This window comes from Lethenteron reissneri, chromosome 18, assembly GCF_015708825.2.
Source record: "Lethenteron reissneri isolate LAM-NWPU_2019-01 chromosome 18, ASM1570882v1, whole genome shotgun sequence".
NCBI lineage: Eukaryota > Metazoa > Chordata > Hyperoartia > Petromyzontiformes > Petromyzontidae > Lethenteron > Lethenteron reissneri.
The window spans coordinates 1,456,673-1,462,298 of NC_083796.1; positions in this window are offsets into that span (position 1 = coordinate 1,456,673).

The following is a 5,626-nucleotide window of genomic DNA, read 5'->3' on the forward strand; positions in this document are numbered from 1 at the left end:
GTGGGTGGCACGTGTAGGTGGTGTTGATGGTGGTGGGTGGCACGTGTTGGTCGTGTTGATGGTGGTGGGTGGCACGTGTTGGTCGTGTTGATGGTGGTGGGTGGCACGTGTAGGTGGTGTTGATGGTGGTGGGTGGCACGTGTTGGTCGTGTTGATGGTGGTGGGTGGCACGTGTAGGTCGTGTTGATGGTGGTGGGTGGCACGTGTAGGTGGTGTTGATGGTGGTGTTTGGCACGTGTTGGTCGTGTTGATGGTGGTGGGTGGCACGTGTTGGTCGTGTTGATGGTGGTGGGTGGCACGTGTAGGTCGTGTTGATGGTGGTGGGTGGCACGTGTAGGTGGTGTTGATGGTGGTGGGTGGCACGTGTTGGTCGTGTTGATGGTGGTGGGTGGCACGTGTAGGTTGTGTTGATGGTGGTGGGTGGCACGTGTAGGTGGTGTTGATGGTGGTGGGTGGCACGTGTAGGTCGTGTTGATGGTGGTGGGTGGCACGTGTAGTTGGTGTTGATGGTGGTGGGTGGCACGTGTAGGTGGTGTTGATGGTGGTGGGTGGCACGTGTTGGTCGTGTTGATGGTGGTGGGTGGCACGTGTAGGTCGTGTTGATGGTGGTGGGTGGCACGTGTAGGTGGTGTTGATGGTGGTGGGTGGCACGTGTAGGTCGTGTTGATTGTGGTGGCTGGCACGTGTAGGTGGTGTTGATGGTGGTGGGTGGCACGTGTAGGTCGTGTTGATGGTGGTGGGTGGCACGTGTAGGTCGTGTTGATGGTGGTGGATGGCACGTGTAGTTGGTGTTGATGGTGGTGGGTGGCACGTGTAGGTTGTGTTGATGGTGGTGGGTGGCACGTGTAGGTGGTGTTGATGGTGGTGGGTGGCACGTGTAGTTGGTGTTGATGGTGGTGGGTGGCACGTGTAGGTCGTGTTGATGGTGGTGGGTGGCACGTGTAGGTCGTGTTGATGGTGGTGGGTGGCACGTGTAGGTCGTGTTGATGGTGGTGGGTGGCACGTGTAGGTGGTGTTGATGGTGGTGGGTGGCACGTGTTGGTTGTGTTGATGGTGGTGGGTGGCACGTGTAGGTGGTGTTGATGGTGGTGGGTGGCACGTGTAGGTTGTGTTGATGGTGGTGGGTGGCACGTGTAGGTGGTGTTGATGGTGGTGGGTGGCACGTGTTGGTTGTGTTGATGGTGGTGGTTGGCACGTGTAGGTGGTGTTGATGGTGGTGGGTGGCACGTGTAGGTGGTGTTGATGGTGGTGGGTGGCACGTGTTGGTCGTGTTGATGGTGGTGGGTGGCACGTGTAGGTGGTGTTGATGGTGGTGGGTGGCACGTGTAGGTCGTGTTGATGGTGGTGGGTGGCACGTGTAGGTCGTGTTGATGGTGGTGGGTGGCACGTGTAGGTTGTGTTAATGGTGGTGGGTGGCACGTGTAGGTGGTGTTGATGGTGGTGGGTGGCACGTGTAGGTTGTGTTGATGGTGGTGGGTGGCACGTGTAGGTTGTGTTGATGGTGGTGGGTGGCACGTGTAGGTGGTGTTGATGGTGGTGGGTGGCACGTGTAGGTGGTGTTGATGGTGGTGGGTGGCACGTGTAGGTTGTGTTGATGGTGGTGGGTGGCACGTGTAGGTCGTGTTGATGGTGGAGCGTGGCACGTGTAGGTCGTGTTGATGATGGTGGGTGGCACGTGTTGGTGGTGTTGATGGTGGTGGGTGGCACGTGTAGGTGGTGTTGATGGTGGTGGGTGGCACGTGTAGATGGTGTTGATGGTGGTGGGTGGCACGTGTAGGTCGTGTTGATGGTGGTGGGTGGCACGTGTATGTGGTGTTGATGGTGGTGGGTGGCACGTGTTGGTCGTGTTGATGGTGGTGGGTGGCACGTGTAGGTCGTGTTGATGGTGGTGGGTGGCACGTGTAGGTCGTGTTGATGGTGGTGGGTGGCACGTGTAGGTCGTGTTGATGGTGGTGTGTGGCACGTGTTGGTTGTGTTGATGGTGGTGGGTGGCACGTGTTGGTTGTGTTGATGGTGGTGGGTGGCACGTGTTGCTTGTGTTGATGGTGGTGGGTGGCACGTGTAGGTCGTGTTGATGGTGGTGGGTGGCACGTGTAGGTCGTGTTGATGGTGGTGGGTGGCACGTGTAGGTCGTGTTGATGGTGGTGTGTGGCACGTGTTGGTTGTGTTGATGGTGGTGTGTGGCACGTGTTGGTTGTGTTGATGGTGGTGGGTGGCACGTGTTTGTTGTGTTGATGGTGGTGGGTGGCACGTGTAGGTCGTGTTGATGGTGGTGGGTGGCACGTGTAGGTGGTGTTGATGGTGGTGTGTGGCACGTGTTGGTTGTGTTGATGGTGGTGGGTGGCACGTGTTGGTTGTGTTGATGGTGGTGGGTGGCACGTGTAGGTCGTGTTGATGGTGGTGGGTGGCACGTGTAGGTGGTGTTGATGGTGGTGTGTGGCACGTGTTGGTTGTGTTGATGGTGGTGGGTGGCACGTGTAGGTCGTGTTGATGGTGGTGGGTGGCACGTGTAGGTCGTGTTGATGGTGGTGTGTGGCACGTGTTGGTTGTGTTGATGGTGGTGGGTGGCACGTGTTGGTTGTGTTGATGGTGGTGGGTGGCACGTGTTGGTTGTGTTGATGGTGGTGGGTGGCACGTGTAGGTCGTGTTGATGGTGGTGGGTGGCACGTGTAGGTCGTGTTGATGGTGGTGGGTGGCACGTGTAGGTCGTGTTGATGGTGGTGTGTGGCACGTGTTGGTTGTGTTGATGGTGGTGTGTGGCACGTGTTGGTTGTGTTGATGGTGGTGGGTGGCACGTGTTGGTTGTGTTGATGGTGGTGGGTGGCACGTGTAGGTCGTGTTGATGGTGGTGGGTGGCACGTGTAGGTGGTGTTGATGGTGGTGTGTGGCACGTGTTGGTTGTGTTGATGGTGGTGTGTGGCACGTGTTGGTTGTGTTGATGGTGGTGGGTGGCACGTGTAGGTCGTGTTGATGGTGGTGGGTGGCACGTGTAGGTGGTGTTGATGGTGGTGTGTGGCACGTGTTGGTTGTGTTGATGGTGGTGGGTGGCACGTGTAGGTCGTGTTGATGGTGGTGGGTGGCACGTGTAGGTTGTGTTGATGGTGGTGGGTGGCACGTGTAGGTTGTGTTGATGGTGGTGAGTGGCACGTGTTGGTCGTGTTGATGGTGGTGGGTGGCACGTGTAGGTGGTGTTGATGGTGGTGGGTGGCACGTGTAGGTGGTGTTGATGGTGGTGGGTGGCACGTGTTGGTCGTGTTGATGGTGGTGGGTGGCACGTGTAGGTCGTGTTGATGGTGGTGGGTGGCACGTGTAGGTGGTGTTGATGGTGGTAGGTGGCACGTGTAGGTGGTGTTGATGGTGGTGGGTGGCACGTGTAGGTGGTGTTGATGGTGGTGGGTGGCACGTGTTGGTCGTGTTGATGGTGGTGGGTGGCACGTGTAGGTCGTGTTGATGGTGGTGGGTGGCACGTATAGGTCGTGTTGATGGTGGTGGGTGGCACGTGTAGGTGGTGTTGATGGTGGTGGGTGGCACGTGTAGGTGGTGTTGATGGTGGTGGGTGGCACGTGTAGGTGGTGTTGATGGTGGTGGGTGGCACGTGTTGGTCGTGTTGATGGTGGTGGGTGGCACGTGTAGGTGGTGTTGATGGTGGTGGGTGGCACGTGTAGGTGGTGTTGATGGTGGTGGGTGGCACGTGTTGGTCGTGTTGATGGTGGTGGGTGGCACGTGTAGTTGGTGTTGATGGTGGTGGGTGGCACGTGTAGGTGGTGTTGATGGTGGTGGGTGGCACGTGTAGGTCGTGTTGATGGTGGTGGGTGGCACGTGTTGGTCGTGTTTATGGTGGTGGGTGGCACGTGTTGTTTGTGTTGATGGTGGTGGGTGGCACGTGTAGGTGTGTGGGGGGGAACGACAATAAACTCAACACAAAAAGTAGTTCTGGTGATGGTATTTGAGTGATGATGGGACAGGATTGTAATGATGCGATGTGGATGGTGGTGATGATTGTGGTGATACGTGGGTGGTGATATTAGCGTGGTTGGCTTCGTACGGTGCGAAAGAAGTTCAACATACACATATGGTGATGGGACAGGCTGATGGCATCTGGGTCTTGATGTTGAGGGTGGTGATGGGACAGGGTGATGGGATCTGGGTCTTGATGGTGGTGATGGGACATGGTGATGAAGGCGATGGTGGACGGGGTTGGAGGTGAGTTTCCTGTTCTGCCGCCATCTTGGTGTACAAGTCCAGAATGTCCACCGAGAAGGCGCCACGCGCTACCAACCAATGGGGACACCTCTCGTGCACGTGACGCTGCGTTGGTTTTCCCGAGACGGTCACGTGATCGAGCCGCTCTAAATTTAGACGAGGTCGCGAGTGACGTCACCGACGCGCACGGACTTTGAAGAGCGCGCAAGTGACGTCACAATGCGCTTTGAAGCGAGGGAGGCGTGCCGCAAAGCGGGGCGCCTTCTCTGATTGGTGGCCGAGATGAATATCAATCGATCGCCCGATTAGTTCGTGTGGAGCGGTGGCGCAGTGGTTAGCGCACTCACTACCTCGCCAAATAGACCCGAGTTCGATTCCTGGCCACGGCTCACACGGTGGTGGCGAGCGATATCTGAAGCGTCTCTCTCTCGCTGACGAGCGCAGTGCAGTATGGGCAAATGACCCTCCTACGACCGACGGGGCTTGGAGAGGCCTTCAACCAGCAGCGGATTGACACACACGGTCCGGCAACGTTTGTGTATTTATATTTAGGAAAAGCCCGCCGAGTCTCAAGACTCGCTGTCAGGATGTCTGTCCAACCCGAGTCACGCCGAGTTACTGACACCCCCCCGACCTCCCCCCCCTCATCCTCCCGTCGTCATGGTAGCGGGAGCTGCTGAGTGGCTGCTGCGTTTCCGTGGCAACTGGGCGCCCCTGCACCCCCCCCTCGCCCCCTCGCGGAAATGCGGCATCCTCTTACCGGCGGTGGGGCGGGGGGAGGGAGCAAGTCGGGGATGTCCGAGGGGGGAGGGGCGGGGCACGATGGGGGGGGGGGAATGGGGTGAGGGGCGGGGCACAGAGGGGGGTGAGGCACGGTGGGGGTGGTGGTTTGTCCGAGGGGCGTGAGGGGCGGGGCGCTGGGGGGAGGTGGGTGGGGTGGGTGGTGGGCAGGGAGAGGTGGGGGCGGTTCCTTGTAGAGGAATTAATAATGGGGGTTGGCGCGTGGCGAGACCCATCCCCCCACCCCCGGGGGGGGGGGGGGTCTAGGATGAGGGTGACCTTGAAATCAGGGAGGTCAATTAAACAGCGAGGTCCTCTCGTGGACAGCACGCGGCTGCTGTACAGAGAGAGAGAGAGGAAGAGGGACGGGAGTGGGGGGCTGGGGGGAGCGGAGGGTTCTGTTCACCGGACGAGAGGCGGCTCCCGAACCCACACGGCTCCGTCGGCCTCACGCCCTCACAGCGGCGGGAGCCTCGATCATGATCGGGCAGAGCCAAGCGACACCGCCGTGGTGCCGGCTTCTTCCGCGCTTGGCGGGGCTCTCATCAGCAGCCCCCCCGCCCGCCACGCACGGGGTTGTTGACTCGCGCCGGGGAGCGGAACCAAGTGAAGTCACCGACACAAAAGGCAGTCCGCGTACGGC